The following is a 12,704-nucleotide window of genomic DNA, read 5'->3' as shown; positions in this document are numbered from 1 at the left end:
CCTGTGAGTATAAATTAAAAACAAACACAAGCAGAAATGCAAGCATACCTGCTGGTGCCTTGCTCTCATACATTGTTTTTCTCTTCTTTTTAGTAACCTTTGTACCACACATTTCTGGAAAGAGATGGATACAGATAATATTATGTCAAGCACACATTTACTACCTGGCTACAGAAACTATTTTTGCATTAGAACAACGATAAAATTAAGCAAGCTTTACTTCACAGACTACTACTGGTCACACAACTAACATGTTATAAACCAACACTTCTGTAGGAAATGGCCCAAAATATGTTGCACTATCACATAGAGACAAGAAATAAGCTTAAATAATACTGCAAGTCTACTGGTGACATGAGTGTGTATAAAATGCACTGAAAACAAAACTAATCAAAGCCTGTGGTAGAGTGCTTTCAAAGACACAGTGTACATTAACAAGAAACCGCAAGGCATACGCTTACAGTATCATGCCCCAAAAGTTTGATTTGTAATGACCAACATCAAAATTGAGCTGTTTGCTGCACAAAACTCATACATTTTTAGTTTTTCACTGCTTTGATGTTCATAACATTTGTACACTGTAAAAATAAAAAAATGACAAAAATATCTGCAGCAGCTCCTTAGGATGTTCCAAATTTCATATTTAGATCGCCAAGGAGCAGCACCTCCTTTTCCTCATATCCCACACAAACATCATACACAGCAAGCCAACACACTGAAACCAAAGTAAATAATGCAAACATTTAATAGTGGTACGATGCACTAGAATTCTATAATTTCAATATTAACAGCTGTAAGTATATGATGAGAATGTACTCCACCAGAAATTATCTACCAGAATAAGTTCTGTCTACAGGAAATTAGCAATTTCATGCTGAAATGAAAGTAGGAAACTTGCAAAAGAAAAGCATAACTAGGAGCAAGGAAAGTTAACTGCAACCTATTTCATACAACATTCATGTTTTTACAAATGGTATAACTCATCACTGTCAAAATATTCCCTGCAAATGTATCTTGAATTTATTAGTATCTTTTTTAACTTTTTATGTTTACTACATTTCTCTACCTCATCCCCGCACAAGTCACAAGTGAGAACAAAAAAGCAAAAATACAAAACAAATATTATAAAACTGCCCAAAACCTCACCAATGATATATGCAGATGCCGACACAAGTCTTGTTCATTGCATAAATGGACGGGCCCTCAGTACCACACATAAACACTGCTGTTTAAATTCAGTACAAACATCATATGGCATCTGGTACCCCCCCCCCAAGAAAAAACTTTTGTTCTCTAACTCTCACTATAGAGTCTGTCCAAATTTTCTCAACGTTTTCCATAGCAACCATAAAGTTGCTAGTGCTCAAGTATGAGCACCCCTTCCACGATGGCATTTAGGACAATGAATCACAAACCACTGTGATGAAACAGCGGTCACTGAGAGCAGCAGCTCAAGCAACAACATGAATCAATCTAAAGAGGAATGGCGTCAATGACTGCTCATGCTGCAAGCACATGTTTTTAACTACATAATACTGCAATGCCGAGCTTTGGTTTGGTTTATGGGGATTTAACGTCCCAAAGCGACTCAGGCTATGAGGGACGCGCAATGCCGAGTTTTGCCTCTGACTAAAGCACTGCCCATGTTATAGCAATTAAATTTAACATTTCAAAACATCCTTCAAATCTGTGCATACATCCCCATTGAATTTACAACCTTCAGGTGCTTAGATTGTAGTGAACAAAACATTTGTACCACAAATAAACTGTGCAATGCAGAATCCTTAGCTTTCCAAAACAATAAAATACTACAAAGTTTCGCCATGTATTGCTTCAAGCACATTTAGACAAATATTTTCATTTCACCATTTGTTTGCGATGCTTGACCCAACAGAAAGGTAAATGCAAACATAAAATGATATAAAAACCAAACCAATGTGGCCACAGTTGAGGCAAGTTTAACACTGCACACTCCTTTTATAAAGAAAAAGCGTGAAACAAACTTTGCAATCATGCTTGCTCAGAGCACCTGTCAGCCAAGCTCGAACTAGTTGTAAGGTGGTCTGCACACTTGAGATCCAATAGCTGTCAACCAGAAACGGCAGAGCTCCAAACCACTGAAGTGCAGTGGTGACACACCACTGTAAAACACTGGCAGCTGGCTGAAACCTAGCAATGAAGCTTTCATTGTCATGCAGCTTTAGCTACACAACAATAATGGATTCCCCTCTAGTTTGGGGAACTTGAGTGTTAATTCTACACCTATTTAAAATCACAAAAATCCTTACATTACAGGAGGGAAACTGGGAAACATTGCTGTTATGCAAAACACACTAGTACCTGCCTATAATGGTTAAAGCCTGCTCATGTCAAAATAAAGTACTGCATGACAACAGTATGCAGTCCAGCAAAATGAATTTAAATCTAAATGCAAAATCTTGACTGCGAACAGGCTCGTGCGAGCAACAAGTTGACAATACTACTTAAAACAGGTACTATGCACATGTGAAATTAAAATGCAAAAATACCTTCATTGCAGTCCTCAACACCTGTGACATATCTGTCTCATGAAAAGCAGCAATTAATGCATACTTGTCTTTGTTGCATAGTCATACTCTGGCCGCACAAAAGCTCGTCTTCGTTCCTCAAGTTCCTGAGATGGGATAAGGCCTGCCGGACCTGAAGCAGATACTCTTCTTGCCTGTGTAAGCAAAGAATGACACATGAAAACCTTCAGGCTTTGTAATCAAACAAATATATTAAAATTAGTCACAATAAAAACAACTACAAAAATAATGAAAATACAATTCAAATCTAAGCCAACAAGCTGATAGCATAATTGTTTTAACAGAGATACTTTAATAAAGTAGTAGATTCAACCTGATGACACTTATCAATTCAAATGCAATTAAGATCCGCTTAAGCTGGCACCACGAAACCTCATGCCAGTCTGCCTGATCTTTGACATGTGCACTTTGTTTATTAAGACTTTAGAGCCCAGCTAATGAACTGATTCATGATGCACTGCAGAGACAAAAAAAAAAGTGAAAGCTTAGCCTCAGTAGTTCAGACATGTCACCTATTCTAGAGTCATTGTGGCCAAAAAAAAACTGTTGTGTACATATGAGTTGTGAGTGTTGTGAATAAACCAAAATGCTCACTTCAGCACGTTCCCTATAAAGCACTCACTTCTGTAGTGCTGCTGCTTTTCTGAAATATTATGTGGAATTTTAGCAAACTACAACAATCTAGCAAGAATAAAAGAAACTGCAGGTTTAAATGAGCTCGTACGTATCACCACCTGATGCCTGACATCTGACGAGACATGCATCACTTGCATGCTGGTGTCTAGCAGAGTCGTCGCATTGTGAAGCATAAATGCTCAAAAAACTCCAGAGGCAATCAAAGCAGCAGCAGTTTCAGCACTCTTGTGGGCAGATTACAGCTCTGCGTGTATAGCAAAGGGTAAAAAAACTGTTTGCCAGGAAGCAGCCTTTTTTATTTTGCCCGATTCATCCTTGATTACGCAATAAAAAAAAGGAAGATTAAACCAAGCAAAAAAATTGATTGCTGGCTCACTTGTGACCAGTAGATGTGCTGAAAGAGAGGTGCATGAATACTTCAGACTATAATTTTGTACCTACCTGCCACCAGTTTGGATCCTCCTGATTGAGCCCTTGCAGGATGTCACCCTGCTTGAATGGCAACCCAATTTATTTACATGGTAGAAGGGTATGTTTAGATGGCTCATATGTGTACAGTGCTTTCACAAAACACTGCAAAATAAAGTACCATTCAAGCACACACACAAAAAAAAAGCCTCACATTTGTAATATGTCAGTTGATGTCACAGACACATACCTGAAATGTTGGCAGGTTGTCGTGATATGAGGGGAGGATTTTGAATGCAACACTGCCTTGGGCCTTTTTCAGTTGCAGCTGCAGCTGCTCAGGCGTGTGAACTGGCACTCCATTGACCTCCAAGATTGTATGACCAACATGTAACAACCCTGAAATATAAGCAAGGTGTCCACAATACTAAGTTGCATTCCCTTTAACACAACAAAATGTGAATGTTCTGAAAGTTCCTTTTAAAAGTAACCATGAGGAAACACAAACTGAATGTTCTAAATGAAATAACTAGTGCAGACATGCCTTCCTCTGTTGAACATTCAGTGTATGTCATGACATGAGGTTTATACTTAGCATGCCTTTACCACACTTTACAGTTAAGCATGCTTTGACCTTCACACCTCAACCTATATTGAAATTGAAAACAGAAAATGCAGTGAGGGCAAACTTTTTTGGTAAGCTTGTTCATCTCTTTCCTCACAGCAGGGTTCAGATGTCCAGTAAGACATGAGACCATTCCTATACCTTTCCTTTCCTCAAAAACCAATTTATTTATTATTTCAACATAAGTTACCGCTTGAAAAAAAAAAAGTCACACAAGAACTTAAAAAGGCAAAATACATTATCATGAATACCACTAAAAGGCATAAAACACATATCCAAATCAGAAAAGTAGCTATGATATTACTTTTAGTTCTTTAGGGACTAACAGACTTCCGGACCTTCCTTGTGCAATATGGTTTCATGTGATTTGAGGATTCTTTTCTACTTGTTACTAGCTCTAATCTTTTCCTTTTGTGGAACAATAATGAATACCAGAATGGTAGTATTTCCTAACAGACAGCAAATACTACCATTCTGATATTCATTATTGTTCCACAAAAGGAAAAGATTAGAGCTAGTAACAAGTAGAAAAGAATCCTCAAATCACATGAAACCATATTGCACAAGGAAGGTCGGGAAGTCTGATACTGCCATAAGCATCACAATCAGTCAGTCAAGAAATCTACTTCAAATCCTAGCATCTAGTGAAAAAGAAAGCTTGCACTCAAACTCACCTTGCCTATCAATGATTCCACCAGCAAGGATGCGAGCTATCATCAAATTGTCATCCTCAACTCGTACCGTTATCCCCTGAAAACATTAAGCAAAAGCACCTCTATACCACATGTGTGCAGAATCACAAAAGCACCAAGCTGGAAATGAAACAGCCACTCACCAAGGGTTCATCATCATTCTTTCTGATTCCCACCATCCTGATAGTGTCATTCAGGGTCTCAGGTGCCATTGCTGGTGCCTCCTTCTCAAGTGCTAGTGGTTTAGCAGGTTCATAGCTCTTTGTAGCTACAGCATCATGGGCGTTGAGCAAGGCCTACCATGAACAAAAGGAGAACCATCAAAAACAAAATACAAGAACTCACTGCAGTCCTCCAAATGCTCATTTGGTAGTAATTTTTATCCCTCTAGCTTTCACTGTTTTTCTTGATGCATATATTAAGAATGGTAAATTTATAAGCAAGGTAAAGTGTTTTACAATTTTGATCTCAATAAACCTTGAAGACACATATGACACGATTTTCCAGTAGCTTTTTTTACAAATTCTGCGACTAATGCAACACTTATTGCAGAGAATTGTCAACACTCTGTTATTTAAAAGATGTGAAACAAAAGAAACCTTGTAGGTAGATTTATTATGTGAACCTATAAGCAAAGGTAAAAACCCCCTTCTCTGCTTTGAACAAAATTTTATCCCTGAAGTGACAAATCTGTTATATTAATTACATCTCTTTCACTTAGGGCATTACTGAATGACAAAAATGAGTAATAAACAAAGAACGTCAACAGATAACACCAACTGGGTCACTACTGAAGTTTGAAGCTGAGGAGGCAATACATTTTTATCACTCATGGGCATACTCAAAAAACAATGCCAAACACCCCAAGATGCACCCGAAGTGACCGTCTAATGAATTAAAATTCATAATAAATACAAGGGTGCCCAACCAACAGGTTATAACTATTCATGGTGATACAGCAGATTCAATTATAGCCCCTAGCAATAACTGAACATACCAAACATTTTTCATATTGGACAGACAAGTAAGAGCCCCAAATTAGTTCCTGTGCACTCCAAAGGTAACAAAGTGCAGTTTATCAAATATGAAGGGCTAAGCAGTCATGGAGACTGCATTGTTCCAATATTCTCTAAGGTTCTCCATTTTTCAAATAAAAAAAAAGCGAATATAAAAAATTTCCGCAAGGAAGACTTCTCACACATATTCAGCATCGCTGCAAAAGTGGCAGAGCTCACACTCAAAAGCAGGCACAACACTACATGTAGCATACAAGCGTGGAAGAAATGGCGGAACTTTCGCAAGTTTTTCCCCAACACTGGCCTCATTTAGAACACTGCGCTCGGCCACATTACTGGTGGCTCACGTTTCTGGTTAAGCTTGCGGGTGCAGGTGAAAAGTCTATTGACTGCCGTTGTAGTCTGTGACTTTGTGCTAGCACCAGCCTTTAAAGCCAGTTTTACACTTAATTTTTATAGAAGAAAAAAAAAACAAGACCCTTTCAAAAATCTTTTTAAGCTTCATTAGAAAACCTGCTTATCAAAAGAAACAAAGATTCACTTCTTGCTTACCTTGGCCATGAACAACTGCCATGAATCAATTCAGTTGGTCTATTTACACTATTGCAACAAAAGTTAAGAAACGCCCATGTGCAGTTCCACAACAGCTATCCAAATGCAATGCCAGGCCACAGAGGACAACACCAACCTCAAACACACAGCCCACTAGGCTTGACAAAAGAGTGTGAAACTACACCAGGGGCAAGACATGCAATATATATTTTTCACTGTTGTTAATAAGGCCAGACACTAAAGAATAATTTAAAGAAAGAGCCATACTGAGAAGTGAGGACCACTAAGAATGTTGGCGAGCTCTTGGGCGTCACGACCACTGACTCTACGGCAAGCCTGGCAGACATCCCTCAAAAGTTCTACATTGTTTGTGGAGACAGGCTTGAAAGTGGTAGTTTTCTCTTCAAGATGATCTTGGACCTGGTAGACAAAGAAAGAAAATTTAACTGAATTTATCAACTTTACATGTATTTCACAGCAACAGAACCGACCAACTTTATTTACGGCTCATAATGGATGTCACCGTAACACCTAATAACCAAATATTGATGCTAAAGATCAAAACGATGCCAAGTAATTGTGCTTTGTTTTTGTACCGTGATACACCAGGAACTTCTTCATGTAAGGTTACAGCTGGAACTTTCATTTTAAATAACACGCTGGGGTTACCTCCTCAACTCATTTTGGCTAACCACTCACCTGAATACCATTAGCACTTCAAATGCTATACATATCCTCAGTCAGCATACAAGGTATCACATTGATCAGTGCACATTTTGTTGACATCGACCTCCTCCATAAACTTTTTAATATTAAAAGTCGACCAGTTCTCATTACACTGAAAAACTATGCAAAAATAAATATACCATGGTACTGGCTCTTACGCCAAACTGCGAATACCAGTACGCCAATGTGTTTCTGACATTTCTAGACCTTTTCCGAATCAGAAACTCTTAACAGTGCCTCAGAAATTACATTGATGCTATTTCTGAGGCACTGGCCCCACTCTAAAATTAATTTTCTCATGACTACTGTCTGGTGAAAGACTCTCCATATCTATAAATGTAACATCATGTAAATGATTTCAACAAGTAACTTCAACCTCATCTCAAACACAGAAGGCAACATATCAGCAAAAGGGTAAAAAATAGCAGAAAAGAAAATGAATGCAAAATATTTTTCTACCTGCTGTTCACTGATGTCTTATTCTTCTGCACAACTCCAAAACAGTAACACATGATTAGCACAGCACTACATAAAAAAATACTCAAGTGCGCAATATAAAGTCTTCACAGCATAAAATGAAAGAAAAAAGCAAGAGGAACACACACGTCTTTTGCCTTCATACTTTTGTGCTGCAAACACTTGATATTATGGATCTTAAAAAACTGGTCCAAGCAACTTTCCTGCTTGAGTACAATGATGACAGCACGTTGAGCTAGCAAGCACAGGATGAAAACAATGTAATTTGTGCCTCATCAAAAACCTTATTACAATGCTGAAATGCATTCAGAATGCCTCCATTCTATGCAACTAACTGGACTTAGCAAAGATCAGTAAAAATAAATGAATTAGCACAATGTACCTAAATTGCTCACTAATAACAACCACAGCGATGATGTAGACAATATGACCATGATAATAAATGCCATGCCAATTACACTCTTTTAGCTTTCTGACAGAGAGAGGGCAGTGACTCCAATGCCTTGTACAACATGCATAGATGCCCAGCTGCAAGGGACGTTGCTATTAACATGCAAAATGCCAGCCTATGAAGTTGCAGAACCTAGCTTTTTTCAACTTCCTCGAATTTCGCTGATCACTATTCCAAGTTAAACAAAAACTCGAAAGTAGTAATAAAATGTTGAATGCCCTTATGATGATAAACGACAAGATGTGACAAAAATTTATGAAAGTGCCATACCTGCACTAAGCAGCTCATGACAGGCGATTCCATGAGACCTTTGAGAAAAATGAGGTCAGTGTCCCGAACACCCACACGTCCATTGAGGTCCTCGATGTTTTCCCTGACATGCTGAAAGGCAGCTGAAGAATAAAGTAAAAAAGACTGAATGACTGCTTTAGCAACTCGAGAACAGGAAAATTAAGTTTTCAGCAGTGGTTACAAATGGTTACCAAGGCAATTATCACAAAACAATGTGATAATTATAGCAAAAGACAGATTTTACACCAAAAATGAAGAAGATATGAAGCTTAGATCATTTCTTTTTCATTTGTGGTTGTCATCCTAAATTTTTCTTAATTCATTGAATGCTTAAGTCGCATACATTTTAAATAATGGAAGCGCCATAGATTGCCTTTAATGTATCTAGCTGCCATAATGTGCACTACATTCACATGCCATATGCACTTTTGCACCTGACCACCACCACATAACAGATTGCTATATTCATAAAATGAATATATATCCAGCCTAGGATTGGATTGCAAAACATTTATTTCGTCAGAAGGCAAAATGCAGATGATCCGATTTAACCAGATTAGAATAAATGACATGTTCAAACAGTTTACACGGGACACTCGTTAATGATATGGGTCTGTAATTAAGAGCACAATGAGCATCACCAGACTTGAATATTGGTACCACCTTACAGTCCCCGGGTAGCTTTCCTGAATTCAAAGATTGCAAAAACAGTGCACACAAGTAAATGGAAGAATAAACACTTGTATTCTTTAAAAATTTAGAATTTATGTCGTCGATTCCCGAAGACGAAGAAATTTTGAGATTATTAATTAGACTTTCTATACCAAGACTGTCAAACACAATCGGGTCCATTAATGGATTCTGCACAGGCTGAAAAGAGGGCAGAGAAACAGATGATTGCTGTAAAAAAGTATTTGAGAAGGCGTCGTTTAGCACTTGAGGGCATTCTGATGAAGGAATGGCTGCGCCGCTTCTATCGTTCAGAGCTATTGCTTTATGCTTGGGACCAGAAATGATGTTCCAAAATTTTTTGGCATTATCAATCAACAAAAACGGAAGCGTACTCTGGAAGAAAGCCTGCTTGGCGCTTCTTAAGGCTCTTCGATACTCAGATGTTATGGCACGATACACATCCCAGTGATCAGGGCAACCGGTGGTTTTCGCTCTACGATAAACTCGTTTTTTTTACTTAAAAGGCGTTTTAATGCGGCAGTGAACCACGGGGAACGTTGCTTGCCTGATATGACGCGTAAAGGTATGTGTTTTTGGACGAGAAAATGAACTTTTTCTTTAAAAAGGCGCCAGTTCATTTCCACAGTACGGTTATAAAAGTTTGGCATGCACTCTCCTAAGAAGATTTCGAGTTCAGCGTTAATCGACGGAAAATTTGCCATTGTATAAACTCTGATATATTTGGGATTCGGTCGCACACGTGTGCTAGTATCTTTAAGGTCAAACTGGATGAAGGAGTGGTCACTGAGGCCTGGTAGAAATGCCAATGAATGAACTAGCTCAGGAAGCGTAGTTAGAACAAGATCAAGAATGTTAGCGCTAGTAGTGGTGATACGGGTTGGCTGGGTAATGAGCTGAGAAAAATTGAAGTCAGTGCACAGATTTATGAAGCCAATCGAGTCAGGTGACGAATCCAGAGTGGAAGGGAACGCGCCAGACCAAATTATTTTTGGCATGTTGAAATCGCCAAGTAAAAAGATTGGCGAAGAAGGAAACCTAACTAAAATGCGATTGAGCACATCATGAAGTTCACTACAGAAAGACGATGGAGCATTTGGAGGGCGATAGCATGCGCAGAAGATTACGTCTCGATGATTAATGCGTATAGAGGCGCATACAATTTCTAGTGAAGAAACAAGTGACACGTGTGAAGAATGCAGATGATCAGCGACCGCTATCAGAACACCGCCTCCTATTCTGTCTCCACGGTCACATCGATAAGTAATGAAATCCTTTTCGCAGTTTAGTATTTCATTAGAAATCTTTGAATTCAGCCAGGTTTCGGTGAGGACCAGAATGTCTGCATCGCACGTGTCGATGATAGTACACAGATCATCACGCTTGTTAACAACACTACGAATATTAGAGAACAAAACACATATGTCATTTGGAAGCTCATGACCACGAGCAGGTAGCTACGCGGTAGAAAGATCGGCAGGCAAGGCACTACTATCAGGGCTGCGTGGGGATGCTTGGTTATTGATGATATTCACAGATGCTATCTGATGCCGAAATGTAGATGTAACACTTATTCTTTATGAACAATTTGTTCTGACGAATAGCGCACTTCTCTACACTTGCTTGTCCAAAATCAAAAAGTTTACGTGCGTTGCGAGTTGATAAGCAGAAATCTTCCGTAACCTTTATCCCAGCATTTTTCATTTTGCTTCGGTCAGTAAACACGGCTTCTCGGATCTTAAAATTCGTAAACTTGACTATGACAGGACGGCATTTGTCATTCGAAAATTTACCCAGCCGATGCGCGCGTGCTATGGCCTCGCTGGGTAGCTCAAGGTCCATTTCAGAAAGAAGCTTTTCACGCACGAGCTTTTCAGATTCATCCCATGTTTCGTTTTGCGTGTCAGGGAGGCCGTGAAAAAATAGATTATGGCATCGTGACCTGCCTTCGAGGTCGTCGAGTCGTTTATGAAACGCCTCTGCTTCATTCTGTACAGCCTCAGACACTTCCTGGGTAATGTCAAAGGCGCTGGAGGCTTGCGAGGCAGCTACTTTTTCTTCGACGGCAACAAGCCTATCGTTCATTCTGGCCATCTGACGCTCAAGCTTTGTTTGTGTTTGCCGAACTTCATTGAGCTGGGAGAGTATTTCGCTATGGTTCTTGTCAATTTTTTCGTTTAAAGATTTTAACAGAGTGACTGCGTCATCATTGGACTGGCTAGAATCTTTTTTAGGGGGCCCTGGGTTCTGTTCAATGTCGCCACCTAGGAGCAATAATTTCAGCACATATATACACATTCGCAGACAATGCACATGAATACGCTTGGGCATGGCACAAGCAGCAGGTTGACATTACTTGTGCGTTTACAGTGCAAAGAAGGACATGAACTGACCTGCACCAAGAAACAGAAGAACATTGGTCGTTGCTGCATTGCTGCTGCTGTTCCATGCCCACTGAAGGCGCTCGGTGATTGCCAGTGCTTAAATGGGCGCGATCAAGGAGGTTATATTAAAACTTGGCGCGATACACTTGATGACTGTGACGATGGGGCTTGCGCGGCCAAAGGTGCAGACCACTTGAAGGCGATGGCTTCTTCCGGTGGCGTCGGGCAACATTCGCTCATTCGTAGCGAGTCGGGCTTGAACTGTACAGGCAGCCGAAGAGGCGATACGGGGCGCTCAGTTGATGTCAGGTAGGGAACGTGCTGCCGGTCGCTCGAGTCATGACTAAGTCCGCTCCAAGATAGCATCTGCACCAAGAAACAGAAGAACATTGGTCGTTGCTGTATTGCTGCTGCTGTTCCATTGCTCCCAGCTCGACGACGGAGCTTTTGCCGAGCGACGCACACAAAGTTACAGTGCACGACCGGTAGAGGGCGCACATCCAGGCGCCGGTTTTCGGCGGAGGATGTAAGAAAAGTTTTCTCTTTGAATTCGACGATGGCCACGCGTGCACTGCCGGAAGCCTGGGGAGAGTCGACGTCGTTATTGTCGCGAAAGCGGCCGAGGTACCCAGCACGGTATATACTGTCCCCTTCAGATCGCCGCCTCCACCGCGGAAGTGTCGCGCAGCAGCATTGCACCCGTGATTCATTAGTGAACGACACGGGGCTGATAAAACGCGTAACGCCTCGCCAAGCCCTGCCCACATCGACGCACTCAACAGCGGAGCGAATATTTTCGCCGGCAACTTTTTCCTTACGATAGCCAAGCAGCCGGCGTCCATTTACTCTCCGGCTCGCTTCCTACTGCTCTGCGGAGAACGGGGCTTCAGCCTGAATCTTACCAACTTTTTTGCGCCACCACTCATAGAGCAGAATGAAAGCAACTGATAAGAGTCAGGCGCTTTATCGAAATAGGTGAAAACGTAAATAAAACGGGAACTGGGCTATACCATAGAGTAGACAACAAAGTGTCCACAAATCAGTAAACGCTTTCAGTGTAAACAAATGCGGCCGGCCATTAGCTTCCATCAGGATATGCAGTGAGCGGCGGTCCTCGCCATTTCATCCAAAGCATTTCGTGCGGCTGTCCGCAGCCTGAGAGTGTGCTAGACGGTTCTTTTTTTATTCC

The 12,704-nt window shown here is 40.5% G+C and overlaps 1 pseudogene; it reads right to left on the bottom strand.

Moving 5' to 3' along the window:
* Positions 1–12,357, bottom strand: part of LOC144124212 (protein PALS2-like) — a 31,226-nt pseudogene extending 18,869 nt beyond the window's left edge.
* Positions 12,358–12,704: the final 347 nt, after the last annotated feature.

The sequence above is a fragment of the Amblyomma americanum genome, chromosome 1 (assembly GCF_052857255.1).
Source record: "Amblyomma americanum isolate KBUSLIRL-KWMA chromosome 1, ASM5285725v1, whole genome shotgun sequence".
NCBI lineage: Eukaryota > Metazoa > Arthropoda > Arachnida > Ixodida > Ixodidae > Amblyomma > Amblyomma americanum.
The sequence above is the reverse complement of the archived record's forward strand: the minus strand, read 5'-3'. Positions and strand labels throughout refer to the sequence as shown.